Source organism: Acipenser ruthenus, unplaced genomic scaffold (genome assembly GCF_902713425.1).
Source record: "Acipenser ruthenus unplaced genomic scaffold, fAciRut3.2 maternal haplotype, whole genome shotgun sequence".
NCBI classification, from domain to species: Eukaryota; Metazoa; Chordata; class Actinopteri; order Acipenseriformes; family Acipenseridae; genus Acipenser; species Acipenser ruthenus.
Genome location: NW_026707517.1, coordinates 771 through 24,768, shown reverse-complemented (window position 1 = coordinate 24,768; position 23,998 = coordinate 771). Strand labels below are relative to the sequence as shown.

The 23,998-nt window shown below is 41.5% G+C and overlaps 1 long non-coding RNA gene across 1 annotated transcript; it reads right to left on the bottom strand.

Moving 5' to 3' along the window:
- Positions 1–540: 540 nt before the first annotated feature.
- LOC131727510 (uncharacterized) lies at positions 541–2,904 on the bottom strand. The gene is made up of 3 exons (XR_009322194.1): positions 2,724–2,904; positions 2,087–2,223; positions 541–1,754 (listed from the first exon to the last, which is right to left on the bottom strand). It is a non-coding gene; the product is annotated as an uncharacterized LOC131727510 (long non-coding RNA).
- Between the last annotated feature and the right edge of the window lie 21,094 nt (positions 2,905–23,998).

Below are 23,998 nucleotides of genomic sequence, written 5' to 3'. Positions count from 1 at the left end.
CATATAACTTGTCATAAAAAAATGAAGTAATACACCCTCATTGTATGTGTTGCCACTTCCTACAGTGTTTGTCAGATCATTGGCATCATCCTGGAATGGAGCCTATCATTTCTCAAAGCAGGTCTGCAGATTGGTTGTTGTTCCTTTGTTATGAGTAATACTGTATATGCATTTGTTAAATATGTATGAAGCCAAATTATATCATATGCTATAAAATAAGAATGTTTCTTCCATAACTTCGAACACTCAAAAGTACAAATTTGGAACTAGAAGCAATGTGATTGTTAACCACTACATATTGTCCCTGACTTTAGTGTCTATAATTCAGGCTCTTAACTAATGAAGCATAGAGGATGTCAGATTTGTGTAAATGCTAGAGTAGAAGTCAATCTAGATCTGAGTTGTCCAGTCTTAGTGCTGGGGAACCCTTAACAGAGCACTGCATGGCGAGCAGAAATCTGAACTCAGTCATTTTAGTGAGTTGTGTATCAGTTGTAGTAGTCAGAACCAGAAAGACATTCACAAAAAAGGCACAACATGTTGAAAAATGTAACAAACTTTATTTTCTGTATTCTTCACAATAAAACATGATCAGTACATGATCAGATTGCATATTTCCATTGTAAAGTGCTATCCAGGACTTAATGCGTAAGCAGTGGTGAAAAAAAAGCTATACTGTAGGTCAGCTTTGGTAAAAAGCCCACTCACCACGTCAAGGTCCTGACCTATGGAGTGGGGTGTTAGGAGCAGGTTTAACAGAACTTTAAAATGCCTTCTCACATAACCCACAAAAAAAGAAAGACTTTAAAGAGGCTGTCTGTCTAAAAATGACATTTCATACTGTTAACTTGTATAGTACGTAATTGTCTAATATCATTTAATAGGAATGGAAATCGAATTTGAAATTGAAGCATTACATGTACTGTCTGTAACATGCACATGTAAAATGTGAAGTTGTTTATTACTTCAGAATTACATTTACTGTACTTTTATATCATGTTACACCCACCTTATTTGGCACAAATTCACTTCAATACAGTGAATCAACCCCTCCCCCAGCTGGTTCACAATAACTACATTAAAACAAGGTGGGTGTTAGAACTGACATCCAGTTTACTTTGGATATCTCTGCCCTGGAAATACTCAAGTCAGGCAATAATTCAGTAGCTCAGAAACTAAGACTACCATACCAATTAAAAATGAAAGTGCAAAAGCATCTGCAATATTTCTCCAAATAAAAACGTCTCAATACAGAACCAAGGTCTCCTGAAAAAAAAAGTCTTCAAAATAAGTAGTTGTGTGCTCATGAAAAATAAACACTGAAGACAATGAGCCTTATTAACAATGCCCTACTGTACATATGTAAATAGTTATAAATTATGGTAAAGTTGTTTGACAGGCATTACCAAATTTTAGTGTTAGTATAATACTAAGCTGGAATGCTTAGTATAAAATGTTCAAAAAAACATATAGTAAAAAACAAAATAATAAATCTGTTTCACCTTTACTTACATGCTTACCCATGTGTGTAACTCTGCAAATGCAGCACATATACTCCTCCATACTTATGAGGTCATCTGGCTGTAGATCTTCACACTGGCCATGGAACCATTCGCCACACCTCCCGCATTCCACCATCAGCTCCAGTCCAATCCTGTATGGTCTCCTGCATGTGCAGTAGACCTCCACATCACAGAAATGTACCTCTGGGAGGGGAGTTCTCTCACAGCTCGGGAAAGGAGTAAGAGATCCAGCTACAAAACAAGAAAAAAGATATATATATATATATATATATATATATATATATATATATATATATATATATATATATATATATATATATATATACACATATATTCTTCTTTAATACAAATTCTGTTTTCTGGTACTCACATTTCTGCTATTAGTTATATATAGAGAGATGTTTTAATCTTTTAAACCTTTTCTTTCATATATATATATATATATTACACACACACGTTTATCATTTATTTAAATGTCTATGTACATCTTCAAAAATACAGGACGGCTTCAATAACTTATAATGTATTAATATTAATTTTCGATATTTATTTATTTTTTTTACCTTTCAAAACGAATGTACTGGCTTTCTTTCTGATACCCCTCTTCTCTTCTTTGGTGGCTTTTTCAGGATACTCACCTGTGCTGAGGTAGCGATATACCGCTCTTAAGTGATCCATATCGATTTATAAATGTAGTTTTCTGAGGGGGAAAAAACACAGTATTACAAATTTGTACTGTAAAAAGAAAAATGATTTGATTACAATTGTATGACGGCACGAACGAACTCCAACTGTCAGTGTCAAGATCTGTGGAGCAAAAGCAGTGACGCGCATAGCAACAGAACGCTGACATGTCACATGACTCAGGGGGGGACAAATTTGGAAGGGGGGCAAAATTTGCCATGACAGGGGCACTGAATTCGTCGTAACATCGGCACGTTTTTGCCAGACCGTCGAGAATTAAACACTTTGAAGTTGATGAACCGTATGAATATATATATATATATATATATATATATATATATATATATATATATATATATATATATATATATATATATATCCTTTTACGCCCCTCTTGCCCCGCCGGCGGAACACGGAACTGCACGTAAATATTATATTTCATAACTCATTTTTAATATTATTACAAAAGCAAAAGAGAAAAAAGCTGACTCGATATCAAAATCGTTGTTTTCCTACCGTCAAACAGCGAAGGAATTTTTCGAATCCGTCATTTCACCGCTGAGATATCCCATTCGCAATGTGTCTAGTACCCCCATGCATTCAAAACAAAAGCAATCGACTAGCTTGCGTTTTGCTGCTGCCTTTACTGTGTTTGTAACCCAATGCATCACAGAGTAATTGATGTGCAAACAAACACGCCCACCTCTTGAATGAGATAAGGGAAAAAAAAAAAAAAAAAAAAAAAAAAAACCTTTCAAAGGCAAATGCTTGTGGCAATGGCTAGCCTGTGAGGTGCCAGAAGATAACATCCCTTTTAGAACTTAGTATATCAATTGACATAAAGATTTACACAATGTTTATTTTTGGAGAGGTTTGGGGACCCTTGGGCTTAGCTTTGTAAAAACTCCTGTAGAATTTGATCCCTTTGTTCAAACAGTTCCAAATTTTTACCCAGTATATTAGACATGTTGGTGAAGCACTGGAAAAAAAATCTGGCTCTTTTCATATGCTACAAGTTGAAAAAATGACTATAGAACATAAAAAAATGAAAAGCGTTTGTTGTTTTTTTATGTATTTTTTCTGGATATCTCCTTCCAGTGTGGTACTGAGTAAGACTTTTATCACACCTGAGGTTTTAGTCTTGATGCCCAAGGGGTTACCTTGAATTCAAGCCCTGAACCATGCCTGTGCTGTCTATACTTTGGAAGATATTGTGATTTATTTAAGGGCACAGCCTCCCAGGCGGAAATTGTCTGTGAGGGGCTGGGGTTTTGAGAGGAGATATATATATATATATATATATATATATATATATATATATATATATATATATATTGTGTTGCAAACAATAACTGCATACCATGGGCAATAAAAACGTTTTCCTGTTCCGGCAATTGAATAACAAATGCGTTCTGTAACAATATGTTTTAGGATGAGATGTCAACGAGTAAGAAATTTGCTATTTTTTATTAAAACTGCCCAAAACTTCTGAAAAACTTCTGAATGGCAAAATAGCACCACCTTGTGGACCGCAGTGGAACTTGTGTTTTTCTTCGTTTTAACGTTCTTCATATATTACCAAATGCAAGGATGGAGCTGATTCAGCAAACAGGAGGAGAACGCTTCTGAGAGAGAGAGAGAGAGAGAGAGAGAGAGAGAGAGAGAGAGAGAGAGAGAGAGAGAGAGAGAGAGAGAGAGAGAGAGAGAGAGAGAGAGAGAGAGAGAGAGAGAGAGAGAGAGAGAGAGAGAGAGAGAGAGAGAGAGCCTGCAGTAATGTGGTGAGCAAGATACTCAGGATTAGAGACCATGTGGTAAAAAAACAAAAACAAAAAACAAACAAACAAACAAAAAAAAAAACAACGTACTGACGGACAGACTGACCCAACTTAATGACGGATATAATTAACCCCGCCCCTCGACTCAAGGCTTAAAAGTGCCAGTAAAAAAGTGATACCTGCACTGGACCAAAAATATCAATATTACTGCAGAAATGTTCGATTCGGTACCACAGAACATCTTTGACTGGACTGTGTTTGGCAAGTTTGAGTCGGGCAGCGGTAGGCAGCCCTGTCCTAGGAGCTAGAGGGGTCCTTGCGCGGCTGTCTCTGTCAGTGCATGAACCATCCGGGCCACTTTGGTTAACCCTTCGTTTTCCAGGATGTGCTGCGGGTGACAGATGAGGTCCTGGAGAGAGAGAGAGAGAGAGAGTGAGATGAGAGGAGAGAGGAATGTTAGGAGGCTGGACTACACAGCATGGGCAGCTCTCTGTTCATTAATGAGTAGATAATGCTGACCATGCAGCTCCTCCCCAAAGCTAATCTACAATGCTTTGGTTGCAGGCAAACACCACTGCTTACTCACCCAACCATTTTTGTTTATAGTGTTTGAGGACTGTACATTGACTCTTCTATAGTGTAGGGGATCAATGCTATATATATATATATATATATATATATATATATATATATATATATATATATATATATATATTCAAATTAGAATGAAACCCACAACCACCAACTTGTGACAAAACTAAATAAACTCAAACCACCAGGAAACAGACAGAAGACTTTAAATCTGGGATTCAAGCTGGCCTTTTGGTGCTGATGTCTTTATAGCGGTAGGTTAGTCAGTTAGTCAGTTTTAAAAACAGATCTTTTTTTTTTTTTTTTGATTATTCTTCAAGTAATCGAGCTCTTCAGCTCTGTCTGGCTGTCGGTGAAACACACAGCTGGATACCGAAGAGCGAGTGAGCAAGTCGAAACCGCCGATAGCTGGAGTTCGTTGATTATTGATCAAAGAAGATTAGTTCACAGATTGTAGATCCCACTAGAGTTTTCGTACACTGTGTTGTATGCGCTCCGTGCGCTGCCATTGCTGGTAGAGTCACGTGAGCTGTTCAGTGTGTCGATCTGTAAATAAACCCTCTTCACCTGCGGGGGGCGTATCAACTTCAACCTCAGTCTCGATCTCCTGCCTGTCACTCAGCAGCGAATGCACGCGCCCACACGGCAGACAACTACTCTGTCACAAGCATTTATACCCTGTATCTTTCTAAACCAGGTTTTTAGGGAGCTTCCTAATAAAAGCTTAATCTCAAAACAAGAATTGGGTGACTATAGTAACAGGATTCATTTATCTGACTTTTTACATATCCGCCCTTACCCTGGTCCCACCGCAGTACAGGACAGCAGCACCATAATAACATTTTTTTAAAAATCTCACTTTCTTGTCAGCCGTTTTATTAAAATTTATTTTATAATGCAATACTGACATCTTGTGGACATAAACAGCGTTGTACCATCATTTGAAAGATGGATTTTTCATGTTCCTCTAGGAATGTGCTCATTTCAATATTAATAAAAGCAGACTTCATTGAGGGGAGCTCTGAACCCCAGGACTGGGTGCAGCAGCAGCAGCAGGGCTAGTGTGAGTTTGTAACCATGCTCAAACTCCTGGATCCTGATCATTTCAATATTACTAATAATAACATACTTCATTGAGGGGAGCTCTGAACCCCAGGACTGGGTGCAGCAGCAGCAGGGCTAGTGTGAGTTTGTAACCCTGCTCAAACTCCTGGATCCTGATCATTTCAATATTACTAATAATAACAGACTTCATTGAGGGGAGCTTTGAACCCCAGGACTGAGTGCAGCAGCAGCAGCAGGGCTAGTGTGAGTTTGTAACCCTGCTCAAACTCCTGGCTCCTGATCATTTCAATATTACTAATAATAACAGACTTCATTGAGGGGAGCTTTGAACCCCAGGACTGAGTGCAGCAGCAGCAGCAGGGCTAGTGTGAGTTTGTAACCCTGCTCAAACTCCTGGCTCCTGATCATTTCAATATTACTAATAATAACAGACTTCATTGAGGGGAGCTCTGAAATCCAGGACTGGGTGCAGCAGCAGCAGCAGGGCTAGTGTGAGTTTGTAACCCTGCTCAAACTCCTGGCTCCTGATCATTTCAATATTACTAATAATAACAGACTTCATTGAGGGGAGCTTTGAACCCCAGCACTGAGTGCAGCAGCAACAGCAGGGCTAGTGTGAGTTTGTAACCCTGCTCAAACTCCTGGCTCCTGATTATTTCAATATTACTAATAATAACAGACTTCATTGAGGGGAGATCTGAACCCCAGGACTGAGTGCAGCAGCAGCAGCAGGGCTAGTGTGAGTTTGTAACCCTGCTCAAACTCCTGGCTCCTGATCATTTCAATATTAATAATAATAACAGACTTCATTGAGGGGAGCTCTGAACCCCAGGACTGAGTGCAGCAGCAGCAGCAGGGCTAGTGTGAATTTGTAACCTTGCTCAAACTCCTGGCTCCTGATCATTTCAATATTACTAATAATAACAGACTTCATTGAGGGGAGCTTTGAACCCCAGCACTGAGTGCAGCAGCAGCAGCAGGGCTAGTGTGAGTTTGTAACCCTGCTCAAACTCCTGGCTCCTGATCATTTCAGTATTACTAATAATAACAGACTTCATTGAGGGGAGCTCTGAACCCCAGGACTGGGTGCAGCAGCAGCAACAGGGCTAGTGTGAGTTTGTAACCCTGCTCAAACTCCTGGCTCCTGATCATTTCAATATTTCTAATAATAACAGACTTCATTGAGGGGAGCTCTGAACCCCAGGACTGAGTGCAGCAGGAGCAGCAGGGCTAGTGTGAGTTTGTAACCCTGCTCAAACTCCTGGCTCCTGATCATTTCAATATTACTAATAATAACAGACTTCATTGAGGGGAGCTCTGAACCCCAGGACTGGGTGCAGCAGCAGCAGCAGGGCTAGTGTGAATTTGTAACCTTGCTCAAACTCCTGGCTCCTGATCATTTCAATATTACTAATAATAACAGACTTCATTGAGGGGAGCTTTGAACCCCAGCACTGAGTGCAGCAGCAGCAGCAGGGCTAGTGTGAGTTTGTAACCCTGCTCAAACTCCTGGCTCCTGATCATTTCAATATTTCTAATAATAACAGACTTCATTGAGGGGAGCTCTGAACCCCAGGACTGGGTGCAGCAGCAGCAGCAGGGCTAGTGTGAGTTTGTAACCCTGCTCAAACTCCTGGATCCTGATCATTTCAATATTACTAATAATAACAGACTTCATTGAGGGGAGCTTTGAACCCCAGGACTGAGTGCAGCAGCAGCAGTAGGGCTAGTGTGAGTTTGTAACCCTGCTCAAACTCCTGGCTCCTGATCATTTCAATATTACTAATAATAACAGACTTCATTGAGGGGAGCTCTGAACCCCAGGACTGGGTGCAGCAGCAGCAGCAGGGCTAGTGTGAGTTTGTAACCCTGCTCAAACTCCTGGCTCCTGATCATTTCAATATTACTAATAATAACAGACTTCATTGAGGGGAGCTTTGAACCCCAGGACTGAGTGCAGCAGGAGCAGCAGGGCTAGTGTGAGTTTGTAACCCTGCTCAAACTCCTGGCTCCTGATCATTTCAATATTACTAATAATAACAGACTTCATTGAGGGGAGCTCTGAACCCCAGGACTGGGTGCAGCAGCAGCAGGGCTAGTGTGAATTTGTAACCCTGCTCAAACTCCTGGCTCCTGATCATTTCAATATTACTAATAATAACAGACTTCATTGAGGGGAGCTCTGAAATCCAGGACTGGGTGCAGCAGCAGCAGCAGGGCTAGTGTGAGTTTGTAACCCTGCTCAAACTCCTGGCTCCTGATCATTTCAATATTAATATTAATAACAGACTTCATTGAGGGGAGCTTTGAACCCCAGCACTGAGTGCAGCAGCAGCAGCAGGGCTAGTGTGAGTTTGTAACCCTGCTCAAACTCCTGGCTCCTGATCATTTCAATATTAATAATAATAACAGACTTCATTGAGGGGAGCTCTGAACCCCAGGACTGAGTGCAGCAGCAGCAGCAGGGCTAGTGTGAGTTTGTAACCCTGCTCAAACTCCTGGCTCCTGATCATTTCAATATTAATAATAATAACAGACTTCATTGAGGGGAGCTCTGAACCCCAGGACTGGGTGCAGCAGCAGCAGCAGGGCTAGTGTGAGTTTGTAACCCTGCTCAAACTCCTGGCTCCTGATCATTTCAATATTAATAATAATAACAGACTTCATTAAGGGGAGCTCTGAACCCCAGGACTGGTTGCAGCAGCAGCAGCAGGGCTAGTGTGAGTTTGTAACCCTGCTCAAACTCCTGGCTCCTGATCATTTCAATATTTCTAATAATAACAGACTTCATTGAGGGGAGCTCTGAACCCCAGGACTGAGTGCAGCAGGAGCAGCAGGGCTAGTGTGAGTTTGTAACCCTGCTCAAACTCCTGGCTCCTGATCATTTCAATATTACTAATAATAACAGACTTCATTGAGGGGAGCTCTGAACCCCAGGACTGGGTGCAGCAGCAGCAGCAGGGCTAGTGTGAATTTGTAACCTTGCTCAAACTCCTGGCTCCTGATCATTTCAATATTAATAATAATAACAGACTTCATTGAGGGGAGCTTTGAACCCCAGCACTGAGTGCAGCAGCAGCAGCAGGGCTAGTGTGAGTTTGTAACCCTGCTCAAACTCCTGGCTCCTGATCATTTCAATATTAATAATAATAACAGACTTCATTGAGGGGAGCTCTGAACCCCAGGACTGGGTGCAGCAGCAGCAGCAGGGCTAGTGTGAGTTTGTAACCCTGCTCAAACTCCTGGCTCCTGATCATTTCAATATTAATAATAATAACAGACTTAATTGAGGGGAGCTCTGAACCCCAGGACTGGGTGCAGCAGCAGTAGCCGGGCTAGTGTGAGTTTGTAACCCTGCTCAAACTCCTGGCTCCTGATCATTTAAATATTAATATTAATAACAGACTTCATTGAGGGGAGCTCTGAACCCCAGGACTGGGTGCAGCAGCAGCAGCAGGGCTAGTGTGAGTTTGTAACCCTGCTCAAACTCCTGGATCCTGATCATTTCAATATTAATAATAATAACAGACTTCATTGAGGGGAGCTTGAACCCCAGGACTGAGTGCAGCAGCAGCAGCAGGGCTAGTGTGAGTTTGTAACCTTGCTCAAACTCCTGGCTCCTGATCATTTCAATATTACTAATAATAACATACTTCATTGAGGGGAGCTCTGAACCCCAGGACTGGGTGTAGCAGCAGCAGCAGGGCTAGTGTGAGTTTGTAACCCTGCTCAAACTCCTGGCTCCTGATCATTTCAATATTAATAATAATAACAGACTTCATTGAGGGGAGCTCTGAACCCCAGGACTGAGTGCAGCAGCAGCAGCAGGGCTAGTGTGAATTTGTAACCTTGCTCAAACTCCTGGCTCCTGATCATTTCAATATTACTAATAATAACAGACTTCATTGAGGGGAGCTTTGAACCCCAGCACTGAGTGCAGCAGCAGCAGCAGGGCTAGTGTGAGTTTGTAACCCTGCTCAAACTCCTGGCTCCTGATCATTTCAATATTAATAATAATAACAGACTTCATTAAGGGGAGCTCTGAACCCCAGGACTGGGTGCAGCAGCAGCAGCAGGGCTAGTGTGAGTTTGTAACCCTGCTCAAACTCCTGGCTCCTGATCATTTCAATATTTCTAATAATAACAGACTTCATTGAGGGGAGCTCTGAACCCCAGGACTGAGTGCAGCAGGAGCAGCAGGGCTAGTGTGAGTTTGTAACCCTGCTCAAACTCCTGGCTCCTGATCATTTCAATATTACTAATAATAACAGACTTCATTGAGGGGAGCTCTGAACCCCAGGACTGGGTGCAGCAGCAGCAGCAGGGCTAGTGTGAATTTGTAACCTTGCTCAAACTCCTGGCTCCTGATCATTTCAATATTAATAATAATAACAGACTTCATTGAGGGGAGCTTTGAACCCCAGCACTGAGTGCAGCAGCAGCAGCAGGGCTAGTGTGAGTTTGTAACCCTGCTCAAACTCCTGGCTCCTGATCATTTCAATATTAATAATAATAACAGACTTCATTGAGGGGAGCTCTGAACCCCAGGACTGGGTGCAGCAGCAGCAGCAGGGCTAGTGTGAGTTTGTAACCCTGCTCAAACTCCTGGCTCCTGATCATTTCAATATTAATAATAATAACAGACTTAATTGAGGGGAGCTCTGAACCCCAGGACTGGGTGCAGCAGCAGTAGCCGGGCTAGTGTGAGTTTGTAACCCTGCTCAAACTCCTGGCTCCTGATCATTTAAATATTAATATTAATAACAGACTTCATTGAGGGGAGCTCTGAACCCCAGGACTGGGTGCAGCAGCAGCAGCAGGGCTAGTGTGAGTTTGTAACCCTGCTCAAACTCCTGGATCCTGATCATTTCAATATTAATAATAATAACAGACTTCATTGAGGGGAGCTTGAACCCCAGGACTGAGTGCAGCAGCAGCAGCAGGGCTAGTGTGAGTTTGTAACCTTGCTCAAACTCCTGGCTCCTGATCATTTCAATATTACTAATAATAACATACTTCATTGAGGGGAGCTCTGAACCCCAGGACTGGGTGTAGCAGCAGCAGCAGGGCTAGTGTGAGTTTGTAACCCTGCTCAAACTCCTGGCTCCTGATCATTTCAATATTAATAATAATAACAGACTTCATTGAGGGGAGCTCTGAACCCCAGGACTGAGTGCAGCAGCAGCAGCAGGGCTAGTGTGAATTTGTAACCTTGCTCAAACTCCTGGCTCCTGATCATTTCAATATTACTAATAATAACAGACTTCATTGAGGGGAGCTTTGAACCCCAGCACTGAGTGCAGCAGCAGCAGCAGGGCTAGTGTGAGTTTGTAACCCTGCTCAAACTCCTGGCTCCTGATCATTTCAATATTAATAATAATAACAGACTTCATTAAGGGGAGCTCTGAACCCCAGGACTGGGTGCAGCAGCAGCAGCAGGGCTAGTGTGAGTTTGTAACCCTGCTCAAACTCCTGGCTCCTGATCATTTCAATATTTCTAATAATAACAGACTTCATTGAGGGGAGCTCTGAACCCCAGGACTGAGTGCAGCAGGAGCAGCAGGGCTAGTGTGAGTTTGTAACCCTGCTCAAACTCCTGGCTCCTGATCATTTCAATATTACTAATAATAACAGACTTCATTGAGGGGAGCTCTGAACCCCAGGACTGGGTGCAGCAGCAGCAGCAGGGCTAGTGTGAATTTGTAACCTTGCTCAAACTCCTGGCTCCTGATCATTTCAATATTAATAATAATAACAGACTTCATTGAGGGGAGCTTTGAACCCCAGCACTGAGTGCAGCAGCAGCAGCAGGGCTAGTGTGAGTTTGTAACCCTGCTCAAACTCCTGGCTCCTGATCATTTCAATATTAATAATAATAACAGACTTCATTGAGGGGAGCTCTGAACCCCAGGACTGGGTGCAGCAGCAGCAGCAGGGCTAGTGTGAGTTTGTAACCCTGCTCAAACTCCTGGCTCCTGATCATTTCAATATTAATAATAATAACAGACTTCATTGAGGGGAGCTCTGAACCACAGGACTGGGTGCAGCAGCAGTAGCCGGGCTAGTGTGAGTTTGTAACCCTGCTCAAACTCCTGGCTCCTGATCATTTAAATATTAATATTAATAACAGACTTCATTGAGGGGAGCTCTGAACCCCAGGACTGGGTGCAGCAGCAGCAGCAGGGCTAGTGTGAGTTTGTAACCCTGCTCAAACTCCTGGCTCCTGATCATTTCAATATTAATAATAATAACAGACTTCATTGAGGGGAGCTCTGAACCCCAGGACTGAGTGCAGCAGCAGCAGCAGGGCTAGTGTGAATTTGTAACCTTGCTCAAACTCCTGGCTCCTGATCATTTCAATATTACTAATAATAACAGACTTCATTGAGGGGAGCTTTGAACCCCAGCACTGAGTGCAGCAGCAGCAGCAGGGCTAGTGTGAGTTTGTAACCCTGCTCAAACTCCTGGCTCCTGATCATTTCAATATTAATAATAATAACAGACTTCATTAAGGGGAGCTCTGAACCCCAGGACTGGGTGCAGCAGCAGCAGCAGGGCTAGTGTGAGTTTGTAACCCTGCTCAAACTCCTGGCTCCTGATCATTTCAATATTTCTAATAATAACAGACTTCATTGAGGGGAGCTCTGAACCCCAGGACTGAGTGCAGCAGGAGCAGCAGGGCTAGTGTGAGTTTGTAACCCTGCTCAAACTCCTGGCTCCTGATCATTTCAATATTACTAATAATAACAGACTTCATTGAGGGGAGCTCTGAACCCCAGGACTGGGTGCAGCAGCAGCAGCAGGGCTAGTGTGAATTTGTAACCTTGCTCAAACTCCTGGCTCCTGATCATTTCAATATTAATAATAATAACAGACTTCATTGAGGGGAGCTTTGAACCCCAGCACTGAGTGCAGCAGCAGCAGCAGGGCTAGTGTGAGTTTGTAACCCTGCTCAAACTCCTGGCTCCTGATCATTTCAATATTAATAATAATAACAGACTTCATTGAGGGGAGCTCTGAACCCCAGGACTGGGTGCAGCAGCAGCAGCAGGGCTAGTGTGAGTTTGTAACCCTGCTCAAACTCCTGGCTCCTGATCATTTCAATATTAATAATAATAACAGACTTCATTGAGGGGAGCTCTGAACCACAGGACTGGGTGCAGCAGCAGTAGCCGGGCTAGTGTGAGTTTGTAACCCTGCTCAAACTCCTGGCTCCTGATCATTTAAATATTAATATTAATAACAGACTTCATTGAGGGGAGCTCTGAACCCCAGGACTGGGTGCAGCAGCAGCAGCAGGGCTAGTGTGAGTTTGTAACCCTGCTCAAACTCCTGGATCCTGATCATTTCAATATTAATAATAATAACAGACTTCATTGAGGGGAGCTTTGAACCCCAGGACTGAGTGCAGCAGCAGCAGGGCTAGTGTGAGTTTGTAACCCTGCTCAAACTCCTGGCTCCTGATCATTTCAATATTACTAATAATAACATACTTCATTGAGGGGAGCTCTGAACCCCAGGACTGGGTGCAGCAGCAGCAGCAGGGCTAGTGTGAGTTTGTAACCCTGCTCAAACTCCTGGCTCCTGATCATTTCAATATTAATAATAATAACAGACTTCATTGAGGGGAGCTCTGAACCCCAGGACTGGGTGCAGCAGCAGCAGCAGGGCTAGTGTGAGTTTGTAACCCTGCTCAAACTCTTGGCTCCTGATCATTTTAATATTAATAATAATAACAGACTTCATTGAGGGGAGCTCTGAACCACAGGACTGGGTGCAGCAGCAGTAGCCGGGCTAGTGTGAGTTTGTAACCCTGCTCAAACTCCTGGCTCCTGATCATTTAAATATTAATATTAATAACAGACTTCATTGAGGGGAGCTCTGAACCCCAGGACTGGGTGCAGCAGCAGCAGCAGGGCCAGTGTGAGTTTGTAACCCTGCTCAAACTCCTGGATCCTGATCATTTCAATATTAATAATAATAACAGACTTCATTGAGGGGAGCTTTGAACCCCAGGACTGAGTGCAGCAGCAGCAGGGCTAGTGTGAGTTTGTAACCCTGCTCAAACTCCTGGCTCCTGATCATTTCAATATTACTAATAATAACATACTTCATTGAGGGGAGCTCTGAACCCCAGGACTGGGTGCAGCAGCAGCAGCAGGGCTAGTGTGAGTTTGTAACCCTGCTCAAACTCCTGGCTCCTGATCATTTCAATATTAATAATAATAACAGACTTCATTGAGGGGAGCTTTGAACCCCAAGACTGAGTGCAGCAGCAGCAGCAGGGCTAGTGTGAGTTTGTAACCCTGCTCAAACTCCTGGCTCCTGATCATTTCAATATTACTAATAATAACAGACTTCATTGAGGGGAGCTCTGAACCCCAGGACTGAGTGCAGCAGCAGCAGCAGGGCTAGTGTGAGTTTGTAACCCTGCTCAAACTCAGAGGAATAAAACAAGAGAAAAACAAAAAAGAGAGAAAAAGAGAGACAAAAAACACAGAGGCGTTAACGATAAGCAAAGCACGATTAATCACATGGATGTTAATTTCCATCAGGATTAAACACGTTTTTAAACGTTTACATTTTAACGTTACAGGGATGGAAAGAAGCAGCTTGATCCATCCCTGGTTTTACTGCGAGTCTAAATCAGACACACCTGAGCTTGTTACCTAGACACACTGGGGCTCATCAAGCTCGTAGTAAAACCTGGAATGGGTGAAACTGCTGTGTAACAGGAGTCTTAGAAAATCCATTCCTTTTTATACATCACTGCAACATGTATTTGTGTGTAAGTGTACAGCATTTCATAAAGAAATACTGTCTGTGAAATTCACTTGCACTGTACACCATCGTATGGCAACACCAAGATGGACGCCTACGTTTGGGCTGCAAGTTTCTGACAACCCTTAAATGCCTGAGCAAAATTCAAAATTTCTAAACATGGGTCGAAGATTTAAACTTTAGACTATTAACACCTCTGATTCAACACACACGCACACACACTCTCTCTCTCTCTCTCACACACACACACAGCATTTTGATTGGTGGCATTTATATATCAATTCTTACTTCCAGCTCTGTACTAGACTGTACTTTAGCTAGAACTAAAAAGGGCGCTTCAAAAAACCGAGAGTACTGTGAGATTACAGTCCTCCGAAAACAAATACTGTAAAACCTACGTCTGTGACCAAAAGTTTCGCACCCCCCTCTAGAATGAACACATTTTGCTTCATAAAGTCGAATGAAACCTGCTGAATAATGTTACGTTAACATATTGAAATTACACACCGCTTTGTAGTTTTCCACGTATACTTAACGAAAAAGAAATAGAAAAATGTGGCATTTTTCAAATCGAACATGAAATACTACTGTACTGCTGTTATGTTAGGCTATTTTTGTGATATCATCGATTCTTCAGTTACACAATGTTAAATAAAAGATCTAAATGATGTTCATGTAGTTTTAATTTTTTATTTATTTTTTTTAATGTCTCAATCCTAAAATTCTAGGTGATGCAAAACTTTTGGCCAGAGCTGTAGTTTTAGGTGCTTCGATGGCCATTAAGCTAACTGTAAATGGCTTGCTGACTGTGCAGTGTGTTGTGTATACTGCTCAGTACATACAGAATATCATAATCTGGTTCTGTGCGATACAAATAGAGACCTTTTCACCTTTCTGGAAGCCGTGACCTGGAGTGGGTGAACATCACTGTGTCTCTTACACTGCACCCCTAATACTATATATATTTAATTGTACAAAGTTCACTAAGAATAATCAAACAGCACAGCTGATCTTAATGGCTCGTCATTGCCATCGGACGCTAACTATTTGTTACACAGAGATTTCAGACGGCTGCATCACATTCATATCGGGGTCTGCTACATGTTACAGCATCTTTGTCCTTTGGATATTTATAGTGGTTCATTTTGAGGTCCTTGACAATTAAAAAAAAAAAAAAGAAATAGGAGGCAGTGGATATGAAGAGCTTTTTAGTGTTTACATTTGTCACACAGACACATATATACATATACATCCCCATTCTGACTGCGTGACTCCCCCCTGCACACCACACGGCCGTGCCTTTACCAGGGGAGACCCTCGGTGAACTGTTTATGTAAACCATTGGTACGAAAAGTTGCACTGCCATGGTTCTGAAAAAATAGGTCAGCATTAAAAAAAAAAGTATAGCATAGCTGGAAAACTTAATATGGTGCAATTATAGATATTGAATGACAAGCTTATTGCTTCGGCCCCCTGTGAATGAAGAGACCAGGACAGGAGGGAAGTGGATGACCAGCTCACCTCAGACACTCCCAGGTTTCTGCAGGCGTCGATGAAAATTCTGCACATTCCGTCTGCTTTTGGCAGCGCTGATCTTCGGCTGAAGGACAAACAAACAAACGAATTAATTCCAGTACAGACACAGTGGTGTCGTGGAGCCGGCACGCAGCTCCTCTGGTTTTCTCTAGGCAGCTCGGACATCCTCGCTCTGCCACCTGACTGACACACTGACCCGTAAAGTAAAGGCATTCTGACAAGAGGGAGAAAGACACTGTGTGGAAACACTCACCATGGCGGGGGAGGGCACGTGGATGATGGCCACACTCCGTGGCCTCACGTGGTTGGCCAGCTGGCAGAGGGTGGCTCTGTTTGAGAGAGCCTCGCCCTGATCTTCGTGCAACGAGCGCCGTAACCTTGACACGAGGGGCTGAGAGAGAGAGAGAAAGAAAGAGAGAGAGAAGAAAGAAAGAAAGAAAGGGAGAGGGAGCGAGAGAGCGAGAGAGAGAAGGAAAGAAAGAAAAACATTAGAGAGAGTGAGACAGACAGAAAAAGAGAGAGAGAAGAAAAAACTTAATAAAAGACATCGAGACACAGGGGTATTCCGTTACTGAACCACTGCAAAGCTACACAGAGCTGACATATGCATCGCCATCAATTTGTAGATCTCACATTTTCAAATATGTGATTATTTAAGGCAATACACAGAAGTAGGCTATTTAAATTGTATTTGGATGCACACACAATTCTAAATAGTATGCTGTCATATAGTCTTTGAAAATAATGCATATAAGAGGCTAACATTGTTCTAAATTCTAGATCACTCTTTGTTTGAGTTTGTGTGCGTGTGTGTGTGCGTGTGTGTGCGTGTGTGTGAGCGTGTGGTGCCCTATTCTTCATTTTGCAATATAAAATAAAGTCTACAGCATGTATTGGTTTTTGTATATTTTAATGCCACTATCATTTAATGTGCATTTTTTTAAAGCAATATAAAGTGATAATAGTGTAACGATTGGCTATCAGGGGTTCCTGGCAAATACACAATTCACCATATTTAATTGTGACCAAACCGCTACTAGGACATAACATGTGCACGATTTATGAGTAACACCACTCGAATCCTATGCCAAGGAATTATAAACAGGACAGAGGAGAGAAGAAGCTGGAACAGAACCCAGAGAGACAGTACAAATTGAGCAGTTATTGTGCTCTGCAGGTAATAGACCTTTTGGAGAGTTGGCTCAAATACAGAACAAATTATTTCATAATAAATCACATGATGATTTCCATTACACGAGAGTAGATGTTAAAACATCATGCTGATTTGAACTCGGCTCTCACCAAGATAAGCACCAACTAAGATGTAGCTTTACAGTAAACTAATGTGATCCATCTGTGTCTCCATCCATTTACGTTTCCTTCCATATGATGATGTAGATATCCTTCTGTCTGGTGTTGATGGCTGAAGTGTAATGCTGGCTCCAGGGATCAGCTTATTTTGCCTCCCTGGCGCATCAGCACACACAAAGGTTGCGATGCCGGCCTCCGGGGATCAACCACAGTGCGGTCTCCCCAGCGGATCAGCATGACAACCGTCTGGATTGAGCTAAGTAGGGTACATCTCTGGGGTCTTCAAGTGGGCACCTTCTATCCTCAGTGTTTCGTCGACTAGCCCACGACACCTCAAGAGGGCTCGACGGTGATTCTGGCGTCCCAGCATCACCCCCCTCCGTCCCCCACTCAACTCAGCCCAGCTTACTTACCTGTACATCAGCGTTTCTTTCTTTCTATTGTGAGATCCCCAGCCAGAATCTTTCCGTCTCAACCACAGCCAGTTGCTGCTCTGGGTTGTAGAGTGTGCCACAAATCCTCGACAACCCACCTCCACTGGGTAAACCCGAACTCTCCATCCTCACTGTTCCACTTCAGTGGCTAGTTGAGCATACCGCAGTTTCTTCCTCTCATACGCCTCATCTACAGCGTCCTCCCATGGCACTGTTAACTCTACCAGATGAACAAGGCGTGCTGATCCAGACCACAAGAGAAGAAGATGTTTGAATTTTGATGATTTTATATGTTTATGGTAATTTTATGCCATTAATCAATGTGGTTGCCAAACCACAGAACCAATCAGCTTCATATTAACAACAGTTAATCATGGACTATCCCTCAACATGTATAGCAATTTTCAGAACTCTGCAGTAAGCGGTTTCCGACACATAATTCTGCAAAATCCAATATGGCTGCCGAACCATGTGACTTGTGCAGATTTGCTGAATATCACCGACTATCATCCATAGGCATCTACCGGTGTACCGAATCTCGTGAGTTTTTGAGCATGTTTTGGCAGAAAACAAAATAGAATAAATAATAATAATAATAATAATAATAATAATAATAATAATAATAATAATAATAATAATAACTAGAGTTGCGAGCAACTTTACGGCTTCCAAGCAGTTATCGTGAAATTTAAGCGCATTGGTTATTATAAATGAAGCGCTATCACAACTGTGATAACTGTGTCAAATTTGGCACACATATTGGAATTATTGGATAGTAGAAAATTTAAATTCTGCAAAAACCAATATGGCTGCCGAACCATGTGACTTGTGCAGATTTGCTGAATATCACCGACTATCATCCATAGGCATATACCGGTGTACCGAATTTTGTGAGTTTTTGAGCATGTTTTGGCAGAAAACAAAATAAAATAAATAATAATAATAATAATAATAATAATAATAATAATAATAATAATAATAATAATAATAATAAGTGCAGTCATATAGACTTTGAAAATAATGCATATAAGAGGCTAACATTGTTCTAAATTGTAGATCGCTCTTTGTTTGAGTTTGTGTGCGTGTGCGTGTGTGTGTGTGAGCGTGTGTGAGCGTGTGGTGCCTATTCTTAATTTTGCAATAGAAAATAAAGTCACAGAGGAGAGGAGAGAAGAAGCTGGAACAGAACCCAGAGAGACAGTAGAAATGGAGCATTTATTGTGCTCTGCAGGTAATAAACCTTTTGGAGAGTTCTCAAATACAGAACAAATTATTTCATAATAAATCACATCCAAAGTTATATGATAGCACTCAATAGTTAACCATCTGGCCCAACAAACATTATATCTGGCTGAATCAAAAACATCATATTGCACACTTGATAAACTCATTATAGTTTGCACATAAATACTAATTATTGCACATCAACAGTAGCCCAGTTATATTGCACACCTTGGTTAATCATGTATATTTTGATCAGTGAAAAAAAAACTCCACACGTCTTTTAAATACACTGGCTGCTTCATTGCCACCGATTGAGGATTTGCGATTGTGGTTTTTATCAGTTTATTCTTAATTATAACTACAAATGTAGTTATGAAATAGAATTTAAAAAAAATAACAGACGCCATATCAGTAATTAGTTTTGTCAGTACAGTATACCCATTCACTTGAATTCCGTATGTAGATACTACTGAATCAGAGCCGATTAATCTGTAAATGCAGCCCTATAAATAAACCTTAATATAATTAAAATAAACGGTAGAACGTAAGAACATAAGAAAGTTTACAAATGAGGAGGCCATTCAGCCCATCTTGCTCGTTTGGTTGTTAGTAGCTTATTGATCCCAGAATCTCATCAAGCAGCTTCTTGAAGGATCCCAGGGTGTCAGCATCAACAACATTACTGGGGAGTTATTTCCAGACCCTCACAATTCTCTGTGTAAAAAAGTGCCTCCTATTTTCTGTTCTGAATGACCCTTTATCTAATCTACATTTGTGACCACTGGGCCTTGTTTCTTTTTCAGGTCAAAGAAGTCCCCTGGGTCGACATTGTCTATACCTTTTAGGATTTTGAATGTCTGAATCAGATCGCCGCATAGTGGTCTTTGATCAAGAATGAATTGATTGAATTCTTTTAGCCTGTCTGCATAAGACATGCCTTTTAAACCCGGGATAATTCTGGTTGCTGCTCTTTGCACTCTATCTAGAGCAGCAATATCCTTTTTGTAACGAGGTGACCAGAACTGAACACAATATTCAAGGTGAGGTCTAACTAATGCATTGTAAAGTTTTAACATTACTTCCCTTGATTTAAATTCAACACTTCTCACAATATATCCGAGCATCTTGTTGGCCTTTTTTATAGCTTCCCCACATTGTCTAGATGAAGACATTTCTGAGTCAACATAAACTCCTAGGTCTTTTTCATAGTTCCCTTCTTCTATTTCAGTATCTCCCATATAAAATGTATAGTGCAATACTTTACACTTTTCTCTATTAAATGTCATTAGCCATGTGTCTGCCCAGTTCTGAATGCTGCCTAGATCATTTTGAATTACCTTTGCTGCTGCAGCAGTGTTTGCCACTCCTCTTATTTTTGTGTTGTCTGCAAACTTAACGAGTTTGCTTACTATACCAGAATCTAAATCATTAATGTAGATTAGGAATAGCAGAGGACCTAATACTGATCCCTGTGTTACACCACTGGTTACCTCGCTCCATTTTGAGGTTTCTCCTCTAATCAGAACTTTCTGTTTCATGCATGTTAACCACTCCCTAAGCCATGTGCATGCATTTCCTTGAATCCCTACTGCGTTCAGTTTGAGAATTAATCTTTTATGGGGGACTTTGTCAAAAGCTTTCTGGAAATCTTAATAAACCATGATGTATGCTTTGCAATTATCCATTTTCAATGTTGCATCCTCAAAAAAGTAAGTTAGTTAGACATGATCTCCCTTTCCTAAAACCATGCTAACTTCTGCCTCTGTTATGCTAAAGTTATTTAAAATTGGATAGGAACAGGTCGACATGTTGGGGCATGTTGGTGTCCTCCTTTGTAAAAACCTGTCAAAAGTAATCATTTAATATATTTGCTATTTTTTTTTTCTTCATCTATGATTTTGCCATTTGTGTCTCTTAGACATTTAACCTACTCTTTGAATGTTCTCTTGCTGTTATAATATTGGAAAAATATTTTGGAATTGGTTTTAGCCCCCTTAGCAATATTGATTTCTATCTCTCTCTTGGCCTTTCTAACTTCCTGTTTGACTTGTGTTTGCAGTTCCAAGTACTCTTTCTGTGTACATTGTTTTTGGTCACTTTTAAACTCTCTGTAAAGTGCCTTTTTTCACTGAATTTTTTCTTTAATTGATCTATTAAACCATTTTGGCCATTTTGTTTTAGATTTAGATTTGTCTACTTTCGGGATGTAATTGTTTTGCGCCTCTAGTACTATATTTTTAAAAAACAGCCATCCTTTTTCTGTGGATGTGTTCTCTATTTTACTCCAATCTACTTCTGTTAGTCTCTGTTTCATACCTTCATAGTTTGCTTTTCTAAAATTGTAAACCTTAGCTTTAGTCATTACTTTTGGGGTTTTAAAAAATATTTCAAATGAGACCATGTTGTGGTCTGTGTTTGCCTCTGTTTTTGTTATTCTGTCTTCATTATTTGAAAAGACTAAGTCAAGGCATGCTTCCCCTCTAGTCGGTGCCTTCACAAATTGCGTTAGGAAGCAGTCATTTGTCATTTCCACCATTTCAATTTCGTCTGTCGTGCCCCCCATCGGCTTTTCCCATTTTATACGGGGAAGTTGAAATCCCCCATTAGTATGGCTTCTCCTTTGCTGCACGCATTTCTAATGTCATTGTATAACAGATTATTTTGTTCAGCGTCTGAATTTGGCAGTCTATAGCATGCTCCTATTATTATGCCCTTTGAATTTGTGTCCATTATTCTGACCCATATTGATTCTGCATTGTTTTCTTTGTCCTGATTTAACACCTGGGCTTCAAGAGTATTTCTTATGTATAGCGCTACCCCTCCGCCTCTTCTGTCCTGCCTGTCTTTCCAATATAGTGTGTACCCACTAATATTATATTCGTCTCCATCACTCTCAGACAAGTTTCTGTAACACCTATCACATCGTAGTTACTTGTTAGTGCAGTAGCTTCAAGTTCTAACATTTTGTTTCTGAGACTTCTAGCATTAAGATAAATACATTTAATGGTTGTCTTACCTGAGTTGTTGCCCTTGTTTTGATGTGGTCTCCCTTCTGTTTTTTTTTATTTTCTCTCCCCTTCCTTTCTAGTTTAAATGCTTCTGGACCTCCTCAAGGATCCTTTCTCCAAGTAGATTTGTTCCCTTTCTGTTTAAGTGCAGTCTGTCCCACCTATATAGATAGTCCTTGTTGTAGAATGTGATGCAATGTACAAGAAAGGTGAAGCCTTCCAGTGTGGACCACGATTTCAGCCATGCATTTTGATTTTGTATTTCCAGCTGTCCATATGGTCCTTTGCAAGGCGCCGGCAGTATCCCAGAAAATACCACAGTTTTGGTCTTGTCTTTTAATTTCCTTCCTAGCTCTCTGAATTTGTTTTGCAGGGCTCTTGGCCTGTCTCTTCCAATGTTGTTTGTACCGATGTGGACGACTACTACCGGGTCGTCTCCTGTTTGTTCTAGGAGCCTGTCCATATTCTCAGTGATGTGCTTGACTGAGGCTCCTGGAAGGCAGCACACTGTTGTAGTAAGGGGGTCCAAACTGCGAACTGAACTTGCTGTGTTTCTCAATATGGAGTCCCCAACAATCATGACCTCCCTCCTTTTTCCTGCCTGGCCAGCACTGTTTATAGGGTCCTGGATGTTGTTCCTTTCATTCTCTTGATATTGGTTTTGGTCATCTAAATGTTGAAGTGGCTCAAATTTGTTGGATGTCTGGATTTCTGGTGGTTCTGTTTGACAAAGTTTCTTTTTTCCCTGCTTCTGCCTATCTGAACCCAGCTGTTTCGACTCTCTTCCATCTCCCTGGTGGCATAAAAAGGGGATGGTTTCTGTGGCCTTGGGCCAGCACTACTCGAAACAACAACACTGTTATTTGTTATCACCCACCTTGAGCACTACTGCACGCACCCGGACCGGTGATTTGTGTTAGTAGCATTGTGGGAGCGGATAATGTGTTATTATTTGTTTTGTTTACAAATCATTATTATTTTCCTGCCAAGCTTTACACCAGGGGTGTATTGCCGGAGGATTATTGTTTAGTCGCCAGACCAGGATTTGTGTAAAAATAAAAAATAACAATAAAAAGAACATTTCCAAATTGGATTACAGTTTTCACGTGTGATTGTTTCTGCACTGCATCACCTCTGCATCCGGTCTGAATCAGCAGCCACTTTGCCACAGTTCCACTTTGTTCTTTACCTACTGGTGGTACCAAAATATCGTTTCCAATCGGCTGGACTTAAAGCCTTTAGCTATGCTGCCCGTTTTTGGGATTCTCTTCCAATTATGATTAGAAATGCTAAAACTCTGGAATCTTTTAAAGTCAAATTGAAAAAGCTTATTTTTGTATGTGCCTTTTATTTTTTAAAATTTGGAATCGCCAATTATTTTACCCCCATTTTCTACCCAATTTGGAATTGCCAAATCTTTTTCACCACTGCAACTCCCGCAGTGACTTGGGAGAGGCGAAGACAAGCGTCCTCTGAAACGTGCACTGTCAGACCGTCTGCTTTCCTTCACACTGCAAGCCGGCAGTGAATCCAACCAGACCCATTTGTACATGCCTTATGAGACTGTAACAGGATCTGTATTTTATATGTATATGTGTTTGCTATTCTACATCTGGGTGATACTGTACTGTGGCTCGTTGGGTAATGCTGATGGCTAATATGGTTCCTGAACCACTAAAGTGTGAGGATCACTGCTTTAAACATATCTCTCAACCTCCAAGCCACTACTGCCTGTACCATCTGGCTGGGGCAGCAACACATTTACAATAGGTCACATCCTCTTTGAAACCTACTGGTAACAACAACACTCTTAAGCACTCAGAATGTTAATGATAGTGTTCAGTGGCTGATCTAAACAAGTTGAGAGCTGTGTACTTTCCCTTATTCAAGTTTACTATGGTGAATTTATCATAGTATTTTCACACTTTTCCCATGGTGAATTTATCATAGTGTTTTCACACTTTTCCCATGGTGAATTTATCATAGTGTTTTCACACTTTTTCCCATGGTGAATTTATCATAGTGTTTTCACACTTTTTCCCATGGTGAATTTATCATTGTGTTTT